Genomic DNA, 15004 nt, shown 5'->3' with positions numbered 1-15004 from the left:
TATCTGACCTGTCGGGGGGAAATAACTGTGTTTCTTCCTTATTTGGCTTTTCCACTTGTTATACAACCCCGCCCCCAACCCTGCAAAAAAAACCCCAACAACTCAGTTTCCCGATGAACAAATCTCCTTTTTTAAATCTGTAGCGAAGATAAACAAAAATTCAAGGCACAGACACCGCATTTCTCTTTCTGGCACTGATGTATTCACACGGAGGAAAAAGGAAACTTTTAACCTGAACATGGTGAAAGTTGCGACTGCAGAGGGAATGGTAAACAAACTGTTGCACTCATGGTTTCGCCGCAGAAGACGAAATATCCCTACACCTTTTTGTCCCTGTGGAGAACAATTGGGGTCGTTAAAAAAATAATCATCATTTCTAAATGACAACGATTCTTCTGTTTCACGAGCTTGCATCGCAACATAAACCCTAAACGCAGCCTTTGTCGCCGCCTTCTGACGACGTGAGTTAACTTTAAGCCAAGTATTCTGGACATTATTCATTTGTGTGTCGTAGAATCTGTAAATTAGGGATGTATCGATATCAGATATCGATATCAGCTAAGAAACGAGTATCGGATTATATCGGACTGCCTCTAAATGAGAGGCTATGAAGCCGCACAGCGAGCGCGAGCTAGCCGTGTCTTGTCTCTGAAGACACAAAGTCAACCAATAAGTGGTTATTCTACACTATAATATTTTGCCTGTGAGTGTATTTTGTGTTATTCAGTGTTTTTCCAAAGTCATTTGTCTCTGCATCATCATATTCTGATATATTCATGGGAAAATGTGATAGAGTTTTACACTTGCACTCTGTATTAGTATTGTAAAGTGGTGACACATTGAAAACATCAATCCACCGACTTCTGCTGCTGCAATTCACCTTCAACAACCTTAAAAGCCTGCTGATCATCATTCACTCACACACACACACACTTGTTTTTATGCCATAATGCATTCCCCTAACCCCTTACCATAACCTTAATCCTCACAACTAAGTGTCAAACCCTTAACCTAACCCTAAAACCAGGTCTTAACCTTGACATAAAAACGGTTTTAAAGACAAAGTGTCCCCACAAGGTCAAAATGTCCTCTCGAAGACATAAATACAAAGTACACTCAGGTTTGTGAGGTTATTAAGTGTGTGAGAGCAGAGCGGGGGCAAATATATATTTTATTTTATCTCCCTAAACCTTAAATCCTGTCATCCCTGCAACCATGAATACTGCCTGTGTTCGTGTTCACCAAACATGAACATGACTGTTCCGAGGCTTTGTGAGGAGGAATGTTGAGCTCAAGGACAGTCTGCACCGAGCTCACCGAGGCCCGTGACGCTAAAAAGTGCTTACTATTGTTGTAATGAAGTGTGTGAAAAAACCTGGCTGACGCGTGGCACAGCACCCGGGAACAGGAAAATATGAGAGTTAGATGACTGTGTGATCATAAACGTGACACATAATCACCACTGAGCTGCGTTACCTTACATGGTACATTTATAAAAAATAGTTTAAAAACAGTAAAGAAACCATTTAAAAAGCATGAATAATAAAAGCGTTCCTTTTAACGCAGCTTATGTTGGAGGAGATGTACCAGACATACCAGAGGCTAACTGTAGCCACAGCGACTCGGTAATCATTGACATATACAGTCAATTTAGAGTCTCCAATTAACCATAATAATCTTTGGACTGTGCGAGGGAGCCAGGAAAACCCTTCGGGGTTTGGGTGTCGCGCTCACGTTCCGTTCCAGTGCCGGCAGTTTCTCCTGCAGGAAGCCGCACCGTCTTGTTTTTGCATGTCCTTGTACTCTGTGAGCACGTTAGCAGCGACCTCCTCGCACAACCTCAAGCAAGTTTCCATGGTTACCATTTTCTTCCTTGTTTCTGTTGACCTCAACAAGCTTCAGGGCCATGAACCGCGGCTGGAGAACTGTTGTGCTCACGGACACGGATGATGAAACGGGCCTTGGGGAGAACCTACACACTTCTCACAGAGAGGCCACAGTCGAATAAAACCAGGTTTCAAAACAAGGGTCTTTCTGCTGTGAGGAAGCTGTGCTAATCACTGAAATGCAAGGGGTGTCGCGACTAAGTCTTGTACTGACTGCTCGGTCCATCCATCCATCCATCTTCTCCCACTTTATCCTCCACATGAGGTTCGCCGGGGGGGAGCTGTACCAATTTCAGCTGACATAGGGCGATAGGCGTTGTCACACCCCTGGACAGTTCTCCAGTCCGTCACAGGGCCACACACGGAGACAAACCATCCACTCTCACACCTATCTATCAAATATCTGGAGCTGGTAGAGGCCTGCAGGGCCCACTGTGAGCCGATCGAGGTGGGCCGCAGGGGGTTTCCAGGGCAATCTCTGCACCGAGTGTTAAGGCTCCTTGGCATAAGAGGGTTGAAAAAGCTTCTAGGTGGTTGTGGGTCAGGAGGGGCGAAGCGTGGAGTAGCGCGCTGCTCGGACACAAGCCAGGGTCTGACCAACCCCAGGGTGTCTGATGATCTGAGACCCGAAACACCCCGTGACCCTGGGTTCATCACTGATGATGCGTCCAAGCTGTATCTTCTCGGTGTTTCCATGAACTATGGTCAATTTAGAGTCTCCAATTTACCTAATCCCCCGTTTTTAGACTGTGGGAGGAAGCCGGAGAACCTGTGACCCTTGTTCCAACCGGAGAACCCCTTGGTCTTCTTGCTGCAAAGGCGAGAGGGCTTATTTTTCTTTTTCCATTAAACAAATCAAAACAAAAACTTAAAAAAGCAAGCACATTTCCACCCTTTCAATCGGCGACACCTGAATAAAAACACAGGTGACCTCAGCATGACCCCGGGAAATCTCACAAATACAAAAGAGACCCGGCTCCTACAGTGGGTTTTTTTCATTCATCAAAAATCCATCGACAAAACAAGTCAACAGCTGATTAAGTGCGACGCCAATCCCCATCAAAAAAAAAAACTGTGCCGTGCCCACTGCTACGTCAAGCATCCTAAATCTGACATTACACAACATCACACTTCAAGAGCATTTCACTGCTCTGCACCGGGCTGACAAATGAACGTAATCTCAAGTCGTTTTAAACAGTTTTGGACAAACAACTCCTGATTTTGCGACAGAGAAAAACGCAAGACTCGCAGGCGTGTTATTTATTCCTCTTCCCCTACCATTTATTTGTCAGCCGCGGTGCCTCTGTGCCACGGAGAGAGGGATGTTCATTGTTACGCTGGAGCCGAGGAGGCAGGCGATGCATTGGTCTGCCGTCAGGCACACTATTCACTCTTTTGGCACATGCTCCACTATCTGTCACAGTATTCACTGACTCACACACACACACACACACACACACAGCCCAGTCTCGCCGTCATCGGTGAAATTGCTTTCAAGTGATGGATGAAAAAAAGAAAATGTGACAGTGTGTTCATGTTGTGACAAAAAAAAATATGAAGCAGAACCAGGCAGCGGCTGCGTTCCCTACTGACTCTTCACCAGAAAGTGTTCCGATGTTATCCAGGTGAGAGCCGATAAGAGCGGGAGAAAATTCAATTAGATCTCAGTGAAATGTGAAAGGTTGCTCTTCCAGAGAGTGCGAGTCCGTCGACTCCCGAGTCGACCTTCATGTTTCTTTTTTTTCCCCCCCGTCTGACATCGTTGCTCTTCGGGCTGAGAGAAAGTTGCCTCATCACAGCGGCGGGTTTATCTTAAAATGGGGCTTAGCAGGCTCCTGTAGAAGCAAACTAATTATGCGTTTTACGGCTCCCAAAGAAGCTTAAGGTGTGCAGTGAAAAAAAAAGAAAAAAAGAGGACACCTATAATGACCTATAACACCTTTGACTTTGCTCCACAGCGATCGTCCTTTGCATTAAAAATGTGTCGGCAAAGAAGTTGCACTAACTTTGGATGAGAAGTGATGAGTCACCGACATTCTTACCCAGCTTTCTTTTTCATCGTGAAGGTTTTTTTTTTTCTTTTCAGTACAAAAGCCTGAGTCATGCGGAGCCGTCACCTCGTCAGAACGAGGCCAGAGATGACGCGGCCTGACACGCGCAGCGCGAGGACGTCTGAGCGCACAGGGCGTGTGACTCCGTACTTTTTAATATGGAGGTCATGTTAATGGCAATCTGATGTTATAGTTCAGTGTTTATAATGAGGTGAAAAGGAGATCATATCACAGAAATACCGTGACCTTTTCAAAGTAATATCCAGGCTACAATACACTCACATTATTACCAAGCCGTTACTTCTGTGTTTACTGTACAAATACTGTACTGTACTGGAACATTAACAGCATGACTCACCATTAAGAAAAAGCAGCTGAGGTCTTGTGACGTTCACACACTTCAAAAAGCACAAAAGCGTGAACAATGAAGAGTGTGAGGGACTTTAATCAGCATTTCATCAGGAGTGAGTCTCACTGCTCTCTCTCTCTTTTCATTCTCTCATCTCAACTCAAATACATCCCCCCACCTTTGGTTCTTTCTTCTCTCACACCTCCTCGCTCTCCTCCTCCTTGTCTCTCATTACCGTAAGTGAGGCGACAGCAGAGCCGCGCGCCCTGTCAGCAGTTTCTCATGTCCGATCCCCCCTCACCGCCGCCGCCGCCTACTCGCCAATCATTTTCCTGTTGATCTGGCGTCGTGTGGCTGTGGGCAGGCTGTCAGAGCAAGGACTCTGCCGGGGTTGATGTACGCTGAGCAAGACTGTGACACCCACACACGGGACACCTCATGTCCCTTCACAGGGAACAGTCGGGAACAACCTGTACCTGTTAGATCACTACCTGAATCCTATGTGTGTGTGTGTGTGTGTGCCTGACGGGAAGACAGGTGTGCAAGACAAATGCAACACAGTCTCCCACTTTTCTTCTCTTTTAATACACGACTGTGTTTCCCTGGCTGTCGCGTTCTCCTGCAGTTAGTTATTTATATGCTGCAAATCTGGGAGATGAAAATCTCGGCAGACGTTTGTTGAATATTTGGGATGAAATGGTGGTGCTCGTGTTATATATGGATGTCTCCTTGCATATAAGACTTAATTTCACATGTGTAACAAGCTTCCTGGCAAAATACAATGTGGGAAGCAAATCTTGGCAGCCTTAAAACCAGCTCTGCCGAAAAATGCACCCCTTGTTTATTTTATTTTGTAGAGTATTTGGGATAAAATGATGGTGCTCATGTTATATTTCTATGTCCTCTTTCACATAAGACTCAATTTACATGTGTAACAAGCTTCCTGGCGAAATACAATGTGGGAAGCAAATCTTGGCAGCCTTAAAACGAGCTCTGCCGAAAAATGCACCCCTTGCTTATTTTATTTTGTAGAGTATTTGGGATAAAATGATAGTGCTCATGTTATATTTATATATCCTCTTTCACATAAGACTCAATTTACATGTGTAACAAGCTTCCTGGCAAAATAAAATTTGGGATGCAAATTTTGACAGCCATAAACCAGCCCTGCTAAAAAATGCACCCCTTGTTTTATTTTATTTTGTAGAATATTTAGGATAAAATACTAGCGCTTGTGTTATATTTGGATCTCTCCTTGCATATAAGACTTAATTTCACATGTGTAACATTTTCCTGACTTAATAAAAAGGGGCGATGCACATATTGGCAGCCTTAAAACCAGCTCTGCCGAAAAATGCACCCCATGTTTATTTTATTGTATTTGGGATAAAACAGTGGTGCCTGCGTTATATTTTGATGCCTTCATGTGTGGTACCCAGCTGAGCAGTGCACAGCTACATTCATACTACTCAGTTTTCACTTAAAAACACATAAATATTGCATTTAGACCACCGAAAACAGAAGTTTGAAAAATGCTGCGGGGTCTGAATTTTAGTCAGCACCAAGTGCAACCACTGGTGACGTCAGCTGACTGGCACCATGTTGAGCGCTCCTCAGGAAAACGCTTACTGATGTTGTAAATCAAGTGAGAACGTAGTTGATCTTCACATAGACCGACATTCAGATGGGCGTCTTTTTAACTCCCCTCGTTTACCAAAATCATATGCCCTTTTATTCATGAGGAAGATCACACATTCTGATTCTGAATGATGACACAGGTGTGCGGAGATAAACAAACTCTTCTCCAAACATTTCCCTCAGGCAATGCTTTACATCAGATTAAAAAAAAACAAAAAAAAAACAACAACTTATAAATTATAAAGACATGAATAACTCCTATTTAAAAAGGTCAGATAATTGCTCTGTTTCCTAACCCTTCCTCCGTGCAAACCCACAGCAGAGTTCCCACTTACACTGTGTCCTCTCTGCTACCTCTGGACCGGATGTCCGAGCAACTGAGGCACCAGATGCTGCTTTTTTTCTTACATAATGAAGCATGTGATTACAAGACACTGGCTGACATCACCATGGACCTTATATTACGCCTTAGAAAGACAATGGACTTTAGGAGAAAACCTCAACTACACGACCTAATACTACCTAATAAAATGAGTGCTTACATTCTTTCAGGTATATAAAGGCTACCGTAGTTCCCTGACACTCTTGGGGTAGGTCGCTGTTCCTCATCGGCTCCCCCTTCTGTCCAGAGGGGAGTTATGTTGTCCGTGGTTGAAGCTGCAGGCAATTTAAACATCCCTGAGCGCCCTCACAACTCTCTCTTGCATACACAAACACTTAGCTACACACTGGGGACACTTTGTATTGCAGCACAGTCAGACAGGAATGGAGTGACCAGGCAGGCAGCCTGCAGAATGGGTCTATATGAGCTGCAGGACCCCTGAGACGGTGCGGGATTGCTGCGTTCAAGACGGCTGCAGATGGAGCAGTGTGCATTTTATTCTACCACACATTAAGCTCAGAAATACTTTCAAATCTTTCATATCAGAACTGATAATAGCCTGTATCAATGACTCATTAGAGTCATTATACCTAAGGCTTTTGATGAAATCATGGCAGAAAATGTACATTTATGGCAATAACTCCTGCCTGCCGCTGCAGAACGCTTATTACTGCATAACAAGCCACAGTGTAGCATCATTCTGCGGATTTTAAACTGAGTCTCCAGGGAGACGCGAGAACAATCCGGGAAATAACCAGAGCCATTGTTCAACATGTCGCAGTGAGGTGTGAGGTGCACTAAAGTGTGATTTTTAGGAAATCAAACATCTCCATGCTGAGCCTGGGATCTTTTCTTCAACAACATATAATCAGCACAATGTGCTGTGACAGTAAAAGTGCTGGTTCCGCAGTGACATGGGATTGACTGGTCATGCTGATGTCCTTCATATTTAGCCAGCATTTTACGGTTTGCTTCAAAGCAGGTTTTTTTTTAGATCTCTTTCAGAGTGTCACACTTCCCATGATGCAACCTTGTGACATTTGTTTCATGAGCGTCGTCCTCTCCGCTTATTTTAACGTCTCATAATCCGACTTTGACAAACGCGGCTTCGCTACGCGGCTAACGACAGCTTTCATTCCGTCTTCCGCCGCAGTTTGCATGTGTCACAGAAGATCTGAGGGAACGGGACGTTTATAAAGCAGCCGAGACTTAAACGACTGCTGATTCTGACACACACACACAGGTTGTGCAGCTATGCTTTTAAGGACTTTGCGTTGACTTTAATTTATTTGGACGGCCTAACCAAAAGCCTTATTCCTGTCCTTAACTCAACCGCAATTCAGTTTCAACCATTTCCTCAGAAATGAGCTTCTGCCTCATTAAGAACCCAGATTTGGGCTCCATGAGGACTACTGGTCCTGACAAGGTCAGTGTTTATGCCGGAAAAAAAAAACACACGAGGAGGTAACAAAGCACACACACACACAGATGCTGTAAGCAAAAGAGACGCTGCAGCAAAGTCATCAAAAAGTTGCGCTTTTATTAAATCTCCTCTGTAATAAGACCCCGCCGCCGCCGCCGCTCGCTTCACAATGCCGAGATAAGCTGCAGCACGGAGAGTGAAACGAGGAGGAAAAGATGAGAACATTTGATGCACCGCTGCTCTGCTGAAAAAGAGAAAGAGCGATATGGCCAGACAGGGAACGGCAGGAATGCAGCAAATGCAACAAACAATCCTCCGAGGTCTCAAACTCTTGTTCCCTTAACTCTGTCGAGTGCTGATTTCACTTTTGAGGACAGATGACACTGGGACGCTTCTACGATTGGCCAAGAGAGAAAAACCCTTTGAGAGATGGAACATTAGATTTATTGTTTGTTCCTTTTTCTAGCAGTTTTTAAGAAGCTCTTTTGCTTTTTTGAATGTTTTTACTGTTTAGTGTTTTCTGGGAAACTGCAAAAAGGAGGAAGCAACCATTCTAGGTTCCAGTTTGATTTTGTGCATTAGACAACAGATTCTTAACATAGAGCCGAAAGATAATTATCACAATAAAAGCTGGACATACACTGTGCGATATTTGGCCCTTGAATGCACCTCCATTCTCTTACGTCTACACCTACATTAATGCAGCAGATGTATTAATCATGACTACAATTAAAGCTTATTTGCAACGTTCCTTGAATGCACCTCCATTCTCTTACATCTACACCTACATTAATGCAGCAGATGTATTAATCATGACTACAATTAAAGCTTATTTGCAACGTTCCTTGAATGCACCTCCATTCTCTTACATCTACACCTACATTAATGCAGCAGATGTATTAATGTGACTAAAATTAAAGCTTATTTGCGTTCCTTGAATGCACCTCCATTCTCTTACATCTACACCTACATTAATGCAGCAGATGTATTAATCATGACTACAATTAAAGCTTATTTGCAACGTTCCTTGAATGCACCTCCATTCTCTTACATCTACACCTACATTAATGCAGGAGATGTATTAATTGTGACTAAAATTAAAGCTTATTTGCAACGTTCCTTGAATGCACCTCCATTCTCTTACATCTACACCTACATTAATGCAGCAGATGTATTAATCATGACTACAATTAAAGCTTATTTGCAACGTTCCTTGAATGCACCTCCATTCTCTTACATCTACACCTACATTAATGCAGCAGATGTATTAATCATGACTACAATTAAAGCTTATTTGCAACGTTCCTTGAATGCACCTCCATTCTCTTACATCTACACCTACATTAAAGCAGCAGATGTATTAATCGTGACTCAAATGAAAACTTATAACAAAATCCTAGAGGTTTGTAAGTAATACACTGGTTTGTATGGATTTGATAGTAACTCCTGACAGTATAGCAATAACACAAATGAGTCATTTTAAATCATATCGTCACAATACAAGCTCCTTTTCTGGTCGTTTGTTTATGGACCTTATGCCGTGAATATTTTTGTACGTGAAAAGGGCGACAACGTAACTATCCACACAATCATGTGATGTATGATCTACGACCTAACTATGGACACATGATGGTACACAACATTGTCCTTGGTTAGGTAGGCTGGCTTTTCATCGCATGTGATTTTGCCGTACAGTCTGAGCTGGAAATCTCTGTATGTTATGCCGTGTTTTCCTGCTCCGCCTCCTGTTCCCATGACAAAAGAACAGTAAACCAACATCCCTTCCACCACCTGAGGCAGTGTCCTTGCACCACCGCAGCGTGCAAACACAGCAGCACAGGCGGGGAGAAGGGGACAGGTATTAAATCACGAGGTGAGGGGGTGAAAGAAATTTGGTGACGGAGGTTCCCACATGTGTGAAATGTAATCTGTGGCTGCACAGGTGAGACTATAATGCTGGTCTGAAGACAGGAGCAATATAACAAGTTTCAACACGTGTGAAGTCCAAGAAAAAAGAGTTCTGCTCTTCTAACATGTCCCTGAACGTCCTCTGACAAAACGGATAAATCAGTCCATCACCTCCTCCAGTCTAATTCAATGCATCACGGCCCCTGTGGACCAACCACCACCCACCGCACAGAACCTCTTTTGTCTCCTTTGCTGCCCGAGGTGACAAAGTATGTCCACCTGTGTCCTTATTCGTCCCACGTTTCCTTTCCATCTTTGTAGGCAGCGTGTCTCCGCTAATTAGTGCACGCTTTTTTCTTTTTTTTATTAATTTTGTGACTCATTAAATTAAGAAAAAAGGTGTCTTGGCACAGATTTGTGCCGTGACCCAAAGTGGATTAATCACTTGCAGAAACGCCATCATTCGCTCGCGGTGTCAGCGTCATCTTAACAACTTGTGGCTCATTTATTGACACCTCATTTGCATTTATGATCAAGGACAGGTTTTTTTTTTTGCAGTACAGATAAAAATAAAATTGATGACACACGCTCTCCCAAAGTGGATCTGGCAAGGACCCAAATGTGTTGTCCTTCTTTTTATATTTCCCAGTCATATGCTCTGCCAGGTGCAAGTTGTAATCCTTCATCTCCTCTACTTTAGCCTCTTTTTTTTTATAGCCGATCGTAAAATATGAGGTGGCAGATTTTAACGACGCTGCGGGTTCACAAGGGCAGATCATCCCTAATTACACCTGATTAGACAGTTTTCTAATTTTGCACACAGAATGAATGGGTGAACTGTGATCTTCATTCGTTCTTTTCATTCATTTTTTCTGCGAGGAGCTGGAGCCAATCAGTGTTGTACAGATGACCACGCCCTCTTCTCCATCACCCCTCCTCCCTTCTCCACCCCACTCACTCACAGTTCCCAGCCCACTTCTTGGCATTATTTTTAAATGCGTTAGTGCCTCATATCAGGGGTTTGGTGACACTTATTTTCTTTTGTGCCACAGCACATTTATAACTAAGCTCCACTGTGAGACTGGAAAAGTAACACCTGAGTGTTTTTTTTTTACCTTTTTTCTTTTTTTTGCACACTGCAGCAGAAGATGGCTCAAAGATGGCGGCCGTCAGAGCAGACTCGCTGACGTACGAGTTATGACAGATCTGACGCGGTGACCACCCCAAACACGAACTCCGCCACAGTCTCTCTTAAACCTCAGGTGTCTCCTTTAAGCTTGGGACGAGAGTGACCGAGCTGTCAGGGTGCGAGACTCCAGCCTCCCGTAGGGTTCTCATTAAATGTGACAGTGAATCTTAACTTCCCCCCCCTCCACCTCATGTTCATTTAAATGATACCACAACGCCCTGTCTTATTACCTGCTTGTTTCTCACTTTCTCACGGACAGACAAAACTCAAGGACGAATCAAATTAGTACAATAACGCCGGTGGCCTTCTCTGACACACCGAGGCTTGAATTACCCGCAGTAGAAAGAGCGACGCTAATGAAATATGTTGTGTCTCTGAAATGTGACCACAGAGGTATATTATCTTAGATTGATTTACACTTTCAGGTTGAATATACTGTATTATGCGCATAAAAGCTCATAAATCCACCATGAAATCAATCATGAAATGCAGCAAATGAATCATGTAGTTCCTCTACAAATCAATGACACATTGTTATGTCTTGTCAAATATGTTAATGTTAGTCATGTTTAGTGTTTTATCATGTCTTGATTAGTTCACGTTGGCCCTTTGTGTGTCTTTAGTTAAAGTCATTCATGCACTTCCTGTTTTACTCATCATTTCCCGCTTTTCATTTTCAGATCCTGACTTCTTCTTCCTTTGTGTGATTTTCCCTCCATTGAGATTGCCAACCCCGCCTCTCATTGGTTTCACCTGTGTTCCCCTACCTCACAGTCCTGTCGTCCCAGAACCACGGCATCAAGTAAAGGTATGTTTTTTAATCCTCCTTCCACAAACCATTTTTTGTTTGTGGAATAAGTTCCTATTTGTTTTATCCTACTTTGGAGTTCAGCACAGAACAGGAATGTATTTGCCATCATTAACAAAGAAAAACACCTAAAAGTCTCATAAGTGATTCTTCCACACATTAAAATAGCATTGTTGTTGTTGTTTTTTTACTGTGTTGTTGCACAATTCCCCACACAAGAATAAAAATCACAATAAGACAATGTGCAATGTCCATATCATAAAATCCTGGGATTATTTAGGATGACAGAATATGGCAGTGCTGCAAGTGTTCACTCCAGAGTAAGCCGATAAAAGAGGACGTCTATTTTCTGTCCAGATTTTTTGATAAATGTAACATAAATAATCCAACAAATACAGGAAATGACCCTAAAACTACTGGAATCATATTCTAAGAGTGCCACGTTGTTGACATGATTGCATAGTTGTTAAACTCAGCTATGATTTAGGATTTCCCTGCTCTTCTGATGTTGTCTGGTAAAAATGACTGTATCTACTGTATGTGTCACACTGGGGTGCACACACACACACACACACACACACACACACTTGTGTACACATTACAACACACACACACACACACAGAGAGAGAGAGAGAGAGAGAGACAGGGAGCTATGTTTTGATCACTGCCAAGCCAAAAGCATGCAACATGAGGAGAACTTTTTCTTTTCACATGAACACAGATGCATTACATGTGTCAACAACGAGGCTCACCATTTTTCCAGCATGGGATAATAAGACCCTAACAGTTACACACACACATACACACACATCAATGCATTATGGCAGTTTTTTTTGTTTTTTTTTACATTGCATCGTTACACTTTTAGTCACACGGCAATCTTTACACACGACTCTCTGGAAACTTAACGTGACCACAGTGAGGAGACAAGCCCGAATGAGGTGGACATGGATGGGGGATGGATGGATGCGATGACCGGTGGCGGGTGCCATGTGGAGTTATATGTGACAGTGGGCCGTGGTCGTGATATGCGATGATGCGCCGATGCCACGTGAGTAAATGCTCAACAAATCACTGACAACAATGCGGAAGTACAGAAATCAACGACAACAGAATACGGATCGCAAAAAGGAGTCAAGACGCAACAGGAAATTAAAAATAATAAAGAAAGAAAGGAAAGGAAGGAAAGGAAAGGAAAGGAAAGGAAAGGAAAGGAAAGGAAAGGAAGGGACAAAACCACAAGCTGCTTTTCTGCCTCGGCCTCACAGAGTTCTGCATTGAAGTGGTTTGCTTCAGGGACTGGCAGGGTGGGAGGGGTTTAAAGCAGTCAAAATGTGTCATTTCTGCCACTAGGGGTCACTTATTCAAGACAATGGCAAAATACCTTTTTTGATGGTGTGTCATCAAATGGAAATACTAAATGCAAATATGTTCTTCCTCACTCCTTGAATAGAAATATGTATTTCAATGGATTTCATTGTTTGGCTAATGTAAATGCACTATTAGTCCTGTTGTTTTTAGGTAATATTCCAATGCAGAAATGTTATTTAATTATGTAGCAATGAAGCTGTGATGCATTCAATGAACATAGGAAATGTCAGGCTTATTTATTCAAAGCAATACTGGGCATTAAAATAGTCCGAATCACTATGCACAAATTATATTTATATTTATCTTATTATAAAATACTTAAAAAGCGTTTCAAAGCGTTAAGAGAGAATTTAGCGAGAACCTTTTTTGGTTTGTTCCTTCAAAAGTCACTGAGCACAAAGGTGAACTTAAAGATTTTTGACATTTTATAAAGTTCCTGATTTTTTCAGTCAAGTCAATCGTATTCACTTTCTACCACTAAAACTGAAAAAAAGAGAAAGCTTTAAAGGTCCACTGTGTAATGGTTAAGAGGATTTATTGTCAGAAATGTTTGCGTAAATGTATGATGGTTTTAAAATTGAAATTGTTTGGTTTTCATCACTTTACATTAACCATTTTATATGTATTTTAGGGGCAGAAAAACATGCTTTCTGGCACGTGGAGGCTGAATCAGTGGCATCTCTCCACACGTCACTAATTCATAAACAACAGACCTTTTAAGTGACACTGAAAGACACTTTAGTTTTTAATAACACACATTTCTCACCTATTGTCTCTCTGCGAGGCTGATTTAAATCCACATCGACTCTGAGGTGTTTAAAGTGTGAGTGTGTGGACTTTTGTTTCGGTCTTGCAGCCTCAGACCACTTACACGTCCAACACTGCAGGGGCCATGATGATTTACCACCAGTGCACGTTTGCTTATCTTCTGTTTTCTGCTGAGCCCTGACAGTGCGGCAAAACAATCCCGCGGAAACAAACAAACAAGCCATTTTTGGGAAGAATGCCTTAATTGCTATTGATGTGCCTCGGCCACAATGAATGCTGTAATTTTTCGTGAAACTCTGGCGGTCGAGTGCACTTTAGTAAATAGAAGCACGGGGGGGGAAGCAAATATTGTGCTGTCAATTCAGCTTGAAAGGGACAAAGTAATATCACAGTGAGGACATTTATTATTTATCTTCCTTTCACCATATTCTATATCTGGTGCGATGCCTTTTGTCAAAACGGAACATTAATTATCATACTCCTCTGGACCGCTTTGCAAACCAGCAGTTGTACAAAAGTACAGTCATTACGCCGGCTTGTTATTAGCTGTTTCTATTTTGAATTTGAAGTGGGTGCAAATTACAAGATAAACCAAGGATTTTTGGCGGATTTTAAAGGAACAATGTGTAAAAGGTTGCCAACATTTAATCAATCAGGTCTTTAACCCAGGGCTCTCAAACCCAAATGTCCTGGGGGCCAGTGAGTATCTAGTCTAGCCAGTAGGGGGCCGGTCAAGTGAAAAAAAAGAATTAACATTTTTGAACTAGCAACTGTAAAAGTGTCTGTGTTGATATGGACTGAAATATAGTTCACAAAATTAATACTGATGGGCCTCATGAAATTGATTGGAGGGCTGGATAGGGCCCTCGAGCCACAAGTTTGAGACCTCTGCTTTAACATCTAAGCCTGAAAATGTCCGTCTGGCCTTTTTTTGCTTATTTTAACCATAAAAGGACCAGAAAATGTCCTGTCAGTAAGTGCTTTTGTCCATTTTTCCAGAATAATTTTCAGTATCTGGCAGTTATTTACAATTCACTGCATTTGAAAATCTGAACAGTATTAAAGACATCTAAAATAACATTTGTCTTTGTCTCAATCTCCAAAAATGGACAAAAAAACGGGAACTTTTGCGGGCGTTTTGAAAAAAATTCAATTACAGAAATGACTGTAATAACCACATGACTTTGGCGATAGTCAATAGACCACATTCGGCCATTGTGGTCTATTGGT

The 15004-nt window shown here is 42.4% G+C and overlaps 1 protein-coding gene across 3 annotated transcripts in view; it reads right to left on the bottom strand.

The window, feature by feature from the left end:
• iqsec3a (IQ motif and Sec7 domain ArfGEF 3a) overlaps nucleotides 1-15004 on the bottom strand; it is a 77718-nt gene that overhangs the window by 40495 nt on the left and 22219 nt on the right. The window lies entirely within an intron of this gene.

This window comes from Solea senegalensis, linkage group LG3 (assembly GCF_019176455.1).
Source record: "Solea senegalensis isolate Sse05_10M linkage group LG3, IFAPA_SoseM_1, whole genome shotgun sequence".
Lineage (NCBI taxonomy): Eukaryota > Metazoa > Chordata > Actinopteri > Pleuronectiformes > Soleidae > Solea > Solea senegalensis.
Note: the sequence above shows the minus strand (reverse complement) of the source record. Positions and strands in the feature narration are given on the sequence as shown.